This window comes from Lytechinus variegatus, chromosome 6, assembly GCF_018143015.1.
Source record: "Lytechinus variegatus isolate NC3 chromosome 6, Lvar_3.0, whole genome shotgun sequence".
In the NCBI taxonomy this organism is placed as follows: domain Eukaryota; kingdom Metazoa; phylum Echinodermata; class Echinoidea; order Temnopleuroida; family Toxopneustidae; genus Lytechinus; species Lytechinus variegatus.
Window position 1 is genome coordinate 28,919,276 of NC_054745.1, and position 15,126 is coordinate 28,934,401.

Sequence of the window (15,126 nt, forward strand, 5' to 3'; positions counted from 1 at the left end):
ACAAACACAGAACAATCATTATTGTACAGAAGCAGGGGCTTGATATCAATGAATTTGTATCTCTATTGACACAAACATGACAAAGGAATCATGTTCTACAATTGACCCTTCATGACTACCTCATCCAACACTTTTGAATCCCCGGGGTGGGGGCACTCAGTATATAATGCATAGTGGGTATGTGCCGCGGAGGGGACCCCCATTTTCACACTCAAATTTCCGATCCAAGGCATAGCATTTTTGTCTTATTGAGAAAAAGAACAGAGAAAGCCGCTCCAAGGCATATAGCATTTTCTTCTTATCGTGAAAAGCGAAGAAAGAAATCCGCTCCAAAGCTTCGCATATTTTCCGTTACGCCGCTCCGGTCCCATTGATCTTCTACAATGAGCCGAAATTTTGGTGAAAAGCGGCCGCTGAGCGAGGTCCGACCATTGCCTATGTGCTAGCGCACCCGCCGCCCGTGCCGCCGGGCTAGCTGTATGCACGATGCCCTTTCCATGGGGATGCATATGCGCACTCACATGCAGGCGACTCGTTCCAAGGACCCCCGTTTTCACAAACATTTTTAGTTCCGAAGCCCGTTCCGAGGACCCTCCTTTTTACAATTAGCCCGCTCCGAGGCCCCCGTTTTTTGTCTCGCCCGCGGCACACCCCCACCACTTTTTTGGTCGAGTGCCCCCCCCCCCGGGTTTGAATCCTGCTCTTTTCTTAATTGCGTGATAACAAATATGGTATCATTTGAAAGAAAATTAAATGATCTTTTGAATAATATCACATATGCATTGTGTAAAATTGGAAGTTGGGATAAAATAATGGCCAAACTCAGATTTGCAAACTTCTTTTTCTCGTTTTGCAGCTTTTCAATTCAGACCTCATCCAACACTTTTGAATCCTGCTCTTTTAATGGTGGCATGATCCTTACAAGCATGGTATCATTTTAAAGAGAATTAAATGATCTTTTCACTAATGTAAAAAATCTATTGTGTGAAATTGGGAGTTGGGAGAAATTAATGGCCAAACACAGATTTTCAAACCTTTTTTTAGGGGTTTATATAAAATATCATTGATTTATTGATACGGCCCTGCTAGAGGTATTCGCCCCTCATTGTTTGATATCGTTGTTATCTAGATCTCTGCATGCGTGATTGACGACGAAGAAATCTTCAGAAGGTTGTAGAATCTCATTTGCGCCTTTAATCAATAATGAATAGATTTTCATACTTCTGAAAAGACAGATTCGAACCGATGGGACGATTTTTCTCTGACTCTTTCTTTTTCTCTCTCTCTCGCGATATATTCTATAACGATAAACAAACTTTCTGCGTGTTTGATATAGATGAAGACAAAAGAGACGAATGACATTATTTTTTGCGATATTACTATCGAATTTTCGGTTACAGCCCGATAGACCCTTATAAAAATCGCCAATGGTATTTGAATGGTGCCGAATGGTAGTTGAATGGTAATCTGAATGGTAAATGGTACGCGAATGGTATTTAAGTGGTGTTTCAATGGTAAGTTCTTAATGGTAATTGGTAGTTTATTTAATGGTAAATGGTATACCATATACCGAATGGTGTTTCAGTGGTATGTGACTAATGATATGATTGGTATGATGAATGGTATACCATTTACCCAATGGTGTCTCAGTGGTATGTGCTTGTAATGGTATGATTGGTATGATGAATAGTATACCATACATCCAATGGTGTCTCAGTGGTATACAATGGTGTCTCAGTGGTATTCAATGGTGTCTCAGTAGTATGTGCCTGTAATGGTATGATTGGTATGATCAATGGTATACCATACACCAATGGTGTCTCAGTGGTATACAATGGTGTCTCAGTAGTATATGCCTCTAATGGTATGACTGGTATAATGGATGGTATACCATGCACCAATGGTGTCTCAGTGGTATACAATGGTGTCTCAGTGGTATTCAATGGTGTCTCAGTAGTATGTGTCTTTGATGGTATGACTGCATGGTATACCATGATATACCCAATGGTGTCTCAGTGGTATACAATGGTGTCTCAGTGGTATTCAATGGTGTCTCAGTGGTATGTGCTTGTAATGGTATGATTGGTATGATGAATAGTATACCATACATCCAATGGTGTCTCAGTGGTATACAATGGTATCTCAGTGGTATTCAATAGTGTCTCAGTAGTATATGCCTCTAATGGTATGACCGGTATAATGAATGGTATACCATGCACCAATGGTGTATTAGTGGTATACAATGGTGTCTCAGTGGTATTCAATGGTGTCTCAGTAGTATGTGCCTCTAATGGTATGACTGCATGGTATACCATTATATACCCAATGGTGTCTCAGTGGTATACAATGGTGTCTCAGTGGTATTCAATGGTGTCTCAGTGGTATTCAATGGTGTCTCAGTAGTATGTGCCTCTATAATGGTATGATTGGTATCAATATGGTGTCTTAGTAGTATGTGCCTAGTGGTATATAATATAATCATGTTGGATAATTGTAAAGCTATAGTGGCTTAGTGGTGTTTGCCTAATGAATGCCATTTGTGTTAATGCTGAATGATATGCCCAATTGCATTACCCATTAACATAATTCCGAAGATTTAAAGAAAATATATCAAAGATTAAAAGGTATTTAGAGTTAATTAAATATTTGACCTGTGACTTTTATGCGAGCAGCTTCCCCAAATCAAGTGTATAATCGCTCATGATTGTAAACATGGTCTCGATATCTTGCATTCTTTTGAATTGTCTTTGTCCTTATTAAGTAAAAGGTCAATATGTGTTTAAATATTATTGATCCAGTGGTTATGATACAATATTATAAATTTGTTATATTTTACTATTGTACATAAATTTAAATCTGATGCAATGGGTGCATGCAAAAATAAAATCAATCGGTCAATGAAATCTTTTTTGATAAAAAGGGTTTTAATTTTTAATTAATAAGTTTTATTCTATTTTTATAATCATTTTGCTTGTTTATGGCCGCTTTTTATGAAAAGAAATATATATTTAGTGTTCCAAGAAGATATTTGCAAACAATCCCAAAATTCGATCAGATGCAAATTTACAGGTGATGATACATTAAGTTTATCTAGAACATATCAATTTGGATTTTTTTATGGATCAGTTGCAAGTTTGCAATGAAAAGTATGACTCTCATGATTTTGGAGTCTGAAATTGATTTGCGTTCGATTGCTTCGATTGCAAGTTTCTTGCAATGCCCCATATTTTGCTAAAAATGAATTCACTGTTGGTTGTCTTGGTCCCCCAACCTCTATCAAATTCCCATCCGCAAACCCTGATTTGGTCTGTCTGCAACGTCAAAAGCCCCATCTGACCCATTTGTACGCTATTATAGCTGCTTCCAATCATGAATTATTTCACCCTTTTTTTACAAATGATATTTCCAAAATTCTAATTCTATTTTAGGCTCTAAATATTCTTTCCCACTTGTGGACGGCGTTTATAAAGAGGAGAGCTATTCTATAGGCCGGCATTACTTGATTGAAATGATTTATCCACATGGTCTTGCTCCCTCACCCCTATCAAAATTCCCTGCCGCCATACAGGGTATAGTACAATGTAACAGAAAAGAAATCTACTGAATGAAATCTCAATTTCAATCATTACAAAAGCAAATTAAAAGGGAAGAGGAGTGAGTAAAAAATATATATATATAAAGGGGAAAAAACAAGAAAAGAAAAAAGGCAAAGGAGAAAAGAAAGATTAACAGAAAAGAAAAAAAGACAACGAAAATAAAAAAGAAAATAACATAGAGAACAGGAAAAAAAAGTGAAGGGATCAAAAACTTTTTTTCATAGATTCCAAGCTTAGATCCAAGGAAAACAGTGGCATGCACTCACGCCATCATGGTTTCCAACCCAGAACCAATCGAGAGGAAAAAGACACCCCTGATTTGGTTTTAATTCACCCCCCCCCACCCATATCGGGATGTGTATTTATCTTGGCGAAGAAGTCCCCCCCCCCATATTTTGTCATAATTTATCCCCCCCCCCCCATATGCTTTGGCGAGAGGGGCCGCTTGGCTGCTTGCCAGGTAGCTCTATTATACGTGTTGTTCTCGCACTACGCACGCGCGAACGTCTAACCGCCAAGTGCAATATTTGAAAAAGAAAACTCGATCTACCGGTACTACCGTTTTGCTGTTGATAAGTCCGTCGATAATTCATCAAAAACTAAAGGAACACGGGTCAGATTCGGACAGCGACTTCAAAGTCATTTGTAGAAGGCTATAACAGTAAGTTCTATAACAATTTTCTTTGATTTATTTCTCAAATTGTCTCAAAATGTTAGATGTCGTTGTACTGCCACGACATGCACGACCACTGCACTGCCACCGTCACTGCCCCGTTGGCGCTGGCCGCTGCTCTACGGGCCGGGACGTGGCTTTGACGATAGGGAGTGCTTATGGTTTATGCTTTGTATTGGCAGAGTTAAGACCGGCGAGCATTGAATAGTAATTCGCTCATATTGCCTGATGTTTATTGTCAATGTTTTACAAAAACCATCTCTGAATACATTGAATTCGTGAATGAATGATTTGTTAATGCTAATGTCAAGACTGTCAAAGTTTTAATTGTGAATAAATAGACCGTTACTGCACACGTTAATTTACTGAAATTGAAAACTTGCCGACAAATATTGCTTTGAAATTAGGCCTATAATTTGTTGTTGTTGTTGTTGATAGATGTTGGTAAATGAGATAAAATGGAGGTGAAACATGGTAAGGGTCCTAAAGTTTAAAAAATGATAAAGGCTACGCAGGTCTATAATAACTTTGCTACACTGTACACACCACTCATTGCACATACTATTTCAATGGTAAAATGTGCACTTTGTGTGTGGAACTGTGACTGGACGGAGTGACAAACGATTCCTATTCAATTTTTCTACAGAGGCTGCAATAAATATGCAGAGAAAACTGGCGCTAATGCAGTTTTGCACCGGCCGATTACCAGCATACCTCATCACCAAAACTTGTTCCCAAATGTCATGACAGGTCTCTCAGTCACATTTCGATGTTAATATACCCACCGTTTTTCAAAATATTGGGAATGGCTGTATTTAGTCTTCGATCTCGACGTCGTTGATCTAATCCGTAGACATCACTTCGCGGATCTCTCGGATTCGCCGTAATATTTATATGGACTGAAGTTAGCAACCAAATCATGCTAACATGTGGCAAACAAACTGCCAGCATGCCGCATGCAAATCTTTTGATCGCATAACTTCGGTCCATATCAACATGACGGCGAATCCAAGCGATCCGCAATATTTTGAAAAATGGTGGGCATATTGTGTATTGATCTCAAAATGTGTGTAGACAATTCTGGTGGGGAGTTTTGCTTGAAGTTGCATGCACAACGAACAATTGTCCATAGACTGTGTACAACGGATAGATCGTCTCCGCACAGCGATTCGAAGACCGCTGATTGGTCAATAGCGCAGATCACGTCATGACCACGTGGTCCCAAAAATAATTCCTTTGGACTGCGTGCGGAAGTATCGATAACGATATCCGGTCATGTTGTGTACACGGTAAATGGTCTTGGTTCGTGATCGGATCGCTCCGGTATCGATCGAAAATTATCGAAACTGCAATTTCATGCATATTCACGCGACGCTCCAAAACCCGGAAGCCAATTGACTTTATGCACGTTGCGATAGACTCTACAAATTCCAAGGAACACGATGACATATAGACGCTAATTCGTAAGATTTTGACGGAAAAGCAAGAAGTATTCAAAATTCGCTTACCTGTGCGGTATCGGTGAGAAAATAGATCCTCCGAGAATACCTTTCATAATTCATATAAAATATAGGAAAATTGAAATTCTAGGTCGATTTTGGTACGAGGTGATAGGGAATTGCACACTTGTTTTGGTGGAATTCTGTGTGGGGAAACAAAAGGCTTGCACTGCGCATGCTTACTATATTTTCATTCATAAATTGGTTCTCGGCAGTGGCTGGATGACGTCATGTAATAAGCAAAAATGTACACGACCGCTACGTTCACGCTCCGCTATCCGTTGTACACAATTGTTCACTGTGAGTTGGCTGGTGTGAAACTGCATTAGTGCCGGAGGGTATTCTTAGATCCTTTCATGGGGCTAGGCATATCAATTTTTAAAGTAAATTTTATCCTCTTTTAAAGTTAAGTTTGTCCTGTGATCACATTTTATCTGTTTTTATTTATTTACTGATCAAAACTTGCCTAAAAAACGTCTGGAGTTCATCCACTGGCATATGATTGTCCATGAACGGATCCATGATTTCTCAAAGGGGGTAGTGGGGCACATTTTCCCAAGGAAACTTTAAATAACAAGCAAACCAAAAAGGAGATCCTCTTGTATGAGACAATATTTTTAATATAAATATTTGCTGTAACTTTCGAAGGGGGGGGGGGAGAACATTTGTGTAAGAAAGCCACATTTTTATCAAACACATCAACTATTGCTCTCAAGGTGGGGGCACAGGTCAAATGTGCCCACTTGGATCTGCTTCTGCGATTGTCAATACCAGAAAAATGGAATTTATGTCATCGATTACCCTCTTGAAAATTGCTGCTCTAGAAATTTGATTTCAGATGACATAGCTGGAATACTCCCCAGGGAGTGGAGGATGTGCACATATTGTGTGCGGGAATGACTGATTGAATCCGATGACCGGGGTAATAATATATCTGTAAAGCGCTTAGAAACGTCGTTCCGATGGATTAAGCGCTATATAAAAGCGGATTATTATTATTATTATTATTATAGCTATTACTAGTATAAAGCATGCACAGTTATAATACAGCCTTGTCTGAACTACGCTGAAATACTATCACATTTCCTTATTTTTATCCTAAATTCTGGGCTGGTAATCAGAGGTCCATGAAAAATATCTTTAACATTAAAGTTCTAAGATCATTATTTTTCTATTACTATATTAGTATTCTATTTTTGTTTGTATCTGCACATACATGCAGATTTTACAACACTTAAATTGATTTTATTTCATTTTCAAAGTTTGGACGACGGATACACTGGATGATAAGGTAGATGATCCAGCCTTATCTTGGAATGACACGACGGGTGTTGAACACAGAAAACGTACCGTGTACAAGAAACAATTGGAGTTTATGAAAGGTAGGTGTGTAAGAATTTTCTTCAGTAGAAAAAAATGCAAAGCTTCATGAGATAAAACATTGGGGCAACCTCCCATTATATAATAGGTTATTGTCTACCCATCTATGGTTAAACATAAATTTATTTATCATATTTTACAAAATGTTTTGTTGATATTTGTTAATTGGTATCATTCAATTGAATGGTAGAGTATACTGCAAATTTCTCAATATATAAAAAAATATATGAACTTCTAAAGAAAGCTTACACACATGACAAGCATTCATATTTTGAACCCTTAGCTAATATACTGTCCTTTGCATTGTTTTCATCCAATATTTCTTATTACAGCTTCAAGGAATTAATCCTGCCGGGTACCCATTCATTTCATCTGGGTCTAGTGATGCAGTGTGGATGAAATTCGGGCTGAAGGAAAACACACCATGGCTAGGACTCAAATTCACGACCCTCTGTTTGAAAGGTGAGAGTCAGAACCACTAGACAACGACGTTCCCAGCTGATGTCATATCCCCACTTGTTCTTTTGTATTTTATTACAAGAAGTCGCGCTAATTTACATTTTGTCCTCCGAGAACTATAAAAAATGGAGTGAAAATTTATTTCAAAGACATGTCCACCCTAACAAAAAAGTTGATTTGATTAAAAAGAGAAAAATCAAACATAAAAATCGGATGAAAAATAAGGAAGGTATGACATTTTTAAGTTTCGCTCAATTTCACTTAATAGTTACATGCACATCCAGGTCGGTATGCAAATGAGGGAACTGATGACATCACTCATTCACTTTTCTTTGTTTTTTTAAATATGAAATATTATAATTTTCTCCTCATTGTCCTATGAAATAAAGTTTTATTTTTATTTTTTATTGTCAAATCTGTAAAAAAATTGAAATATTGTACAATTCAAACAATGAAAACCAAAACAAAAAGTGAGGGTCTTATTTTGCATCCGATTTAGATGAAATATTTTGCATGATGCTTGCCTGATTTTCTCTGTTGATTCAAAACAATCTTTTCTGTGGTGGACTAGACCTTTAATGTGAAGATATGCATTGCTGGAAATAATGATATGATACTTGGGACATATCATACACACATGTATGAAAATATGAAATAATTATTTCATTTTATAGAATAAGCCTAACAAATATTCCTGACGATCGTGTGTACATTGGGTTAATTTTTTACCAAAATGTTGTGAAATTTCAAATTCAATAACTTTTTTATTATCAGATTTTAATGAAATTTTCAGCATGATCCTTTTCTGATTCATTCTCTCCCTACCAAAATCTCCCCTTTTCTCATGCTTTCTTTCTATGGTCCCCTTCATTCTCCTTATAACTATGTTATATGTAAAGTGTAACCGGTCGTCCAACCAATTTGATTGAAGGGCTAGAGGTACTCGAGACTGAAAGCTATGTGATATAATTCAAAGTGTACATCAGACAAACAAAAAACACTGAAAATCTCATCCAAATTTGTTTAGGATTAACAAAGTTTTGACGAATTAAAGTTGTTATTTTTTGCTAAAACTGTTCTCTGCAAGTCCTCATGAATATACAAGATCACAATTTATATATTTTTTGTATTATATGAATTTAAATTTTGTCCAAGCTCGGTTGTAAAAAATTACGATTGACTACTGATTTACTGTGTAAGACAATATAACACAACAAAAATAGACAGAAAAGAAATAAGTGGGTATCTTGTATATATTATTTTCTATATATTTTGCAAAAAAGGTCTCTATTTTTCTTTTGTTTTTTAGTTTTCCAAATTGAATAATTTTCTTTCCTTATTTTCCTTATATTTTTTTTCTATGTGTGATATATTATTTATTTATTAATGTATCATTATTGTATTTATGATAAACTTTTGGCGTGTTTCTACAGTAAATCATTAAAAACAGTTTATCTTTTCCGGACTTGAATAACCTTATCGTTCTTAAACCAACCTGTTTCTACAGACTGAATAATCTGATTAACTTGCATTTCGCGTCGCAAATACGGTGGAAATCGGAAAATTCAACCTATAACCTCACATTGCATTTTGGTATGTCAAAAATTGCATTTCGTTAGGAAAATTTTCAAAATTCATGGTAGATCTCACTCATTGTAGCAGGTACACGTTTCGCGATCAGCTGGCGAGATAAAAAACGGCCAGAATATATGTTTACTGTGAGATCGCACTTCTTGGTTCAAGCACTTAAGCCAGACACGTATGCTATTTTGCCCCGTGTTTTTACAGAAAAGTTAAACGGATTAACATGGCAATAACCACCTCTCAGAGAGATGGTTATGAGAAACCGTATTTTGCGCGATGCAATTTATCAATAAACCGCATCGCGTCTGTTTCTACAGGAAAGTTATCAGAGATTCTGGATACTTAGGCGGGTAATACCTTTTAACAATTCTATGTAGAAACATGCCATTGATATATCTTTTTAGGTGAAAAGAAAAAAGAGACCAATTTGGGAGTACTATTTTCCCCCCTTTTGGGGATATTTCATTTCTTCTAGGTGTGGTACCCTTTATTCATTTGGCCATGTGAAGGCTATCACACATTTTGAGTTTAACCTTCGAAATTTGGTGTTCATTAGTTTGTTGTCCAAACTCTGTCTTACATGTAAATTTGTTTATAGGAAGATTAACATAATATTTATGTGGAGTGCAATCATTGATCTCTTGTGGAGTCGCACAGTCACATGTATTCATAATATGGTGCTTTTATGCCATACCTGTCAATAATCTTTTGTACTTGAACTTATTAGTAAAAAAATGTTTATTAATGTCGTTGAAAGCAATTACACACAACAGATTTAACATCAAGTTTATTGTATTACAAGTATCAGGTTTGTATGCAGAACAGTGGTTTTGCCAAGTACTCAATCCATGTAAAAAGCAATATGAGAGAACAGGTTTATTCTTGGAAATGTTAGCCTTCATTTGTTGTGTTTTTCAATCAAAATCTGTCTTGATGCATGTTTACTTTTAGATAACAAGATTGACAGAGTATAGATATCAACGAGTAGCTAAGTCATATATATTAATAACTTATGTGCTTTAATTATAAAGTCTATACTTGTGAATACTCTGTGCCATTTATGCTGTACTTAAACTTCTTATAGTAAAAACATTTATTGACGTTCTTGAAATATGTAACTGTTTTCATTTTTTTTCTTGTGTATACTTAGTCCATTATTAAGCCTACCACCAACCCCAGAGATATGCTGTTCACCAAGGTCTACCATTCACTGTACTTTATTGGCCTACTATACATTGCACATCGTTGTTCTACTGTCTACCATTCAGTGTAAACCATTGGTCTACCATTGAACTTGTGGTCTATAGTGTATGACCAATGGTGTTATTTGAATGGTTGACTAATAGTATAGTGTGTATGACAGTGTTGTATGGTAAATGGTAGGTCAATGGTGTACGGTGTATGGTAAGCCAATGGTGTATGGTAAGCCTATGGTGTACGGTGAATAGTAGTTCAATGGTGTATGGTAGGCCAATGGTGTACTGTAAATGGTAGGTCAATGGTATACGGTGTATGGTAGAATGGTGTAAAGTGAATGGTCAATCAATGGTGAATGGTGTGTGGTGTACGACGAATGGTAGTTGAATGGTGTATGGTGAGCAGTGAATGGTACACGAATGGTGTACGGCGAATGGTACGCGAATGGTGTACAGTGAATGGTGTACGATGAATGGTACGCGGATGGTGAATTGTACACGAATGGTGAATGGTACACGAATGGTGAATGGTACACGAATGGTGTATGTTGAATGGTAGGCGAATGGTGTATGGTGAATGGTGTAAGGTAATTGGTAGGCCAATGGTGTCCAGTGAATGGTGGCTGAATGGTAAATGGTAGGCCAGTGAATGGTGGCTGAATGGTGAATGGTGGTCAATGGTAAACCTGTCTATAGTGGCCATATGGTAGATCAAATGTTGAATGGTGTTTGATCAATGGTACATGAATGGTAAATGGTGCTCATGAATATGGTAATAGTAAGGTCCGAATTATTTAAATTAGTTTGAATGGTATACCATTGAGGCTTGAATGGTATACCATTGGTGTATGTTGCGTGCTGTGCGAATGGTATTCCAATGGTATATCAATGGTGTATGATAAATGGTAGTCAATGGTATACCATTAAATTTCTTTATAAGGGGACTGCGGGTCCGATAGTCCGCGGGTCCGATAGACCGCGGGTCCGATAGTCCGCGGTGTGTGTAAAATTATGATCAGGATGTAGTGAGATCCAATGTCATCAAGAGGTCAAAAGACCAATGATACGAGTCCATGGAAATCTATAACGATGACCCAAAGGACAAACGCCCCCTGACAACTACTACAAGGAAAATATTTTTATTGTCGGGGACTGTTACCCCCCCCCCCGGAAATTTACCTTCCAGACGCCAATTACCCTTAGTACGGAGCCTTTAAAATGCCATTCACATGACGACATGATGAGATACTTTATCTTGCCATGTCGACTAAATAAGCTTATCATGTCCGCATGGCGAGATGCGTTATCCTGCCAAGTCCACCTATAAAAAGTTATACGTCAACATGGTGAGATATTTTATCTTGCCAAATCGACTTGTAACAAGTTATATGTCAACATGGCCATATCGGGATTCTCGCCGGGACTTGTACACTCCATATCTCGCCATGTCGACATATTGACTTGACAAGATATAGAATATATCGCCATGTCTAAATAATAAGCTTATTAATTAGAAATGGCAAAGAATCACGCCATGTTGTCACGTCGATTCTTCATTTTCAACGCTCCGTACGAGGGGTAATTATCCGGGGTAATTGTCTGCAGGGTAAATTTCCGGGGGTAACAGTCCCCGGCGGTTAAATATGGGGATATTTTCCTTGAAGTAGTTGTCAGGGGGTAATTGCCCTAATTGTGGCATTGTTATAGAACCCAGGCACGGAACCAGGATTTCCTGGGGAGGGGGCCCAAATTTGACCTGATTCTTGGCGCCCATGTGTACTTTTCGAAAAATGGCACCCACTCCCTCCCGGCCAGGCTAACTTAGGTGCCTTTAATGGATTTTGAATTATCTTATAATCACATTTAAAAAAAAGGGCAATTGAAGACCACTCTTTATATGTGTTCTTGAAAAAAAAATCAGTGAATATTTAATGTAATATCAATGGGAGCGCGAAGCGCGAGCGATTTTGGGGGTTTTCAATTTGGTTTAACTTCTCACCAGATTAGGCCCTACTATATTGTGTGAACGGGACCTGAAGTTTCCTTGCTAGTTGTTTTAGAATAGCCTTCAATAATATTAATAACTTCTTGGGAATATTAAATGCAATCTCGAAGCAATCGACTCATTCTCCTCATCAGTGGCGTATTTATTCAGCATGGGTGCACGGGGGTGGGGGGGGGCTTGTTGAACTTTTGTAGAGGGCACCAAGAAAAAAATGAATGAAATGGGGGGATAGAATTTAAAGAATTTCTGAGATTTTATTCTTTAAAATACATTGAGGTACATGTATTTCACAAGGCCTAAATAAATAATGAGAACGCGAAGCGTGATCTGATCTGATTCCGGGGGCGGACCCAGCTTCCGCCAATAGGGAGGGGGGATTTTTTTCACCCATATTTTCCCCGATTGGCCGCTCAAAGTTGACTTTTGGGGGGTTTGATTTCTTTGAAGGGGTTGTCCCAGTGGCGAAATGAGTCAACAATTTTGAGGGGGCTTGATATGGCGTATCGCATAAAATTAATGAGAAGTTGCCAGTGAGCGAAGCGAGCAAGCAAAATGCTAACATTTTTATTACAAAAATACAAGGTTGTGATAGATTTTGACATGATATTTGGAAAATTATATCATATTTCATCCTTATCCCTTTCCTTTTCTTTTTGTATTTTGTCCTGAAAATTGAACATTCTGGGCAATGTTTGTTAACCTGAACAGAACGCGTTATGTAACTAAATAATTACCATGATCGCGAAGCGCGATCAGAAATGTTAAATATGCATTCTGGCCCAGTCGAAAAGGGACCTGTTAAGGACATTTTGCAGTTAGCCATTAAATAATGCGAGCACAAAGTGCGAGCTGAACATTTTTGATATTCCAACCTAAGATGAGATTTCAAACCCCCCCAACGGGACACTCGAATCATGAAAAAGTATGGGTAATTTTTGGTATCTTCCTACATTAATAATGCGAGCGCAAAGCGCGAGCAGAAATTTTTTTATATTCTGATCTGAAAATGGATAATTTTAGTACGTTTTGAATAAGATCAAGCTGCGTATCTAAAAAAACATGCGTGCGCGTGTTTTAAAGTTAAACAGAATCTGCATTCTGAATACATTTCCTTTTTCATCATGCAAATCAATAATGCGAGCGCAAAGCGCGAGTTGAAAAGAATATTTGAAATTCCGATATGAAATGTGTCAATTTACGCACTATTTACAGCATTGTGTATATAGGGAAATTGTGCCGATGTGGATAGCACTAAATAGATGATGCGAGCGCGAAGCGTGAGGTGATATTTTATTATTATTTTAGCCTAGGATCGATATATTTTCGACCTAAGGATATTTTGTCATCATATAACAATGATGACTATCTTCTATTTCTTTTCCTAAAACGTGTCGATATTTATTTCTGAAAAAGGGACAATTTAGCTATTATGAATACATAACATTTTTATTTCATATTTATTAAGGAAGAGCCGTGGTGTAATGGTTCCGACTCTCGCCTTGTAAACATTTCATTCATTTTCATTTATTGGTTTCTGCAACACTTTTTCATGAACATATTAACAAAGAAAATACAATAATAATATACATATAACTGACAAGCAAAACATACAAAAAAAAAAAATAATGCATTTTCTATTAAAACATCGATTATTAGAAGGTTGCAGGGGTTGCCACTATAAGCTGAGCTTGACTGCGTGGCAACCCCAGAAAACGATGATAATTATTCTTACTACATTATCTTAACGTAAGGGTGCAGGTGCATAATGACGGGGAGGAGGGGGGGGGGGGCGCTTGGTCCTCATAATGTATGCTTTATTTGTATTCTTATAGTTGTTGTTTTCCTGTTTTTTAAAACATGTGTTTCATAAGATATATAGAAATAGCCTATTAACTTTGTGAATATTTATTCAATAATAGTGATTTAATACCTTTTTTGAAAGGAGAAATGAATCTTAACTGTTTCAGCGAACTTGGCAATGTATTCCATATGTCAGGCCCATGATGTCTAAGTGTTTTATGTGCTAATAATGTTCTAGGATTTTCTAAGTGAATATTCTGACAAGTCCGTGTTGGATATGAATGTAAGTTGTTATTATACGAAAAGAAATCGGTAAATACAGAAGGAAGCAGTTTGTAATGATATTTATACATGAAAATAGCTATTTGTATGGTATTTATATCATATATCTTATACGTTTTTAGACGATAAAAAAGAGGATCAGTGTGTGAAAGATATGTTGATTTTGTGCAGATTCTAACAGCTTTCTTTTGTAATAAAAGTAAATGTTCAAGGTTGGTTTTACTACAGTTTCCCCAAATAAGGTTACAATAATTAATATATGGTAGTATCAATGCATTGTATATCATTAAAAGGGAGTGCTCTGGCAAAAAATACTTCAATTTGTATAATATTCCAATTCCTTTAGCCATTGATGAGGATATTTTGCTTACGTGTTGGTTCCATGATAAATGTTTGTCTATTGTTATGCCCAGAGATTTCACAGATTCTTTTTTATCTATTGGCTCATTGTCAATTAGAATGTCTTTGGGAAAATCGTCATTCCTATGAGTGGCTTGAAAATGAACAAAATGAGTTTTACTTATGTTTAAGGATAACTTGTTACATTTAAACCACGACGAAACATTTTTTAGTTCTAAATTCATTGTATTGATCAATTCATCTAAATTTCTGTGAGACAATATAATGTTGGAGTCGTCAGCATATAAAATAA

At 36.9% G+C, this 15,126-nt stretch overlaps 1 long non-coding RNA gene across 1 annotated transcript; it reads left to right on the plus strand.

Moving 5' to 3' along the window:
• Positions 1-4,216: 4,216 nt before the first annotated feature.
• Positions 4,217-7,495, plus strand: LOC121416588. Its single transcript, XR_005970207.1, has 3 exons — positions 4,217-4,257; positions 7,031-7,150; positions 7,481-7,495. It is a non-coding gene; the product is annotated as an uncharacterized LOC121416588 (long non-coding RNA).
• The last annotated feature ends 7,631 nt before the right edge of the window (positions 7,496-15,126 follow it).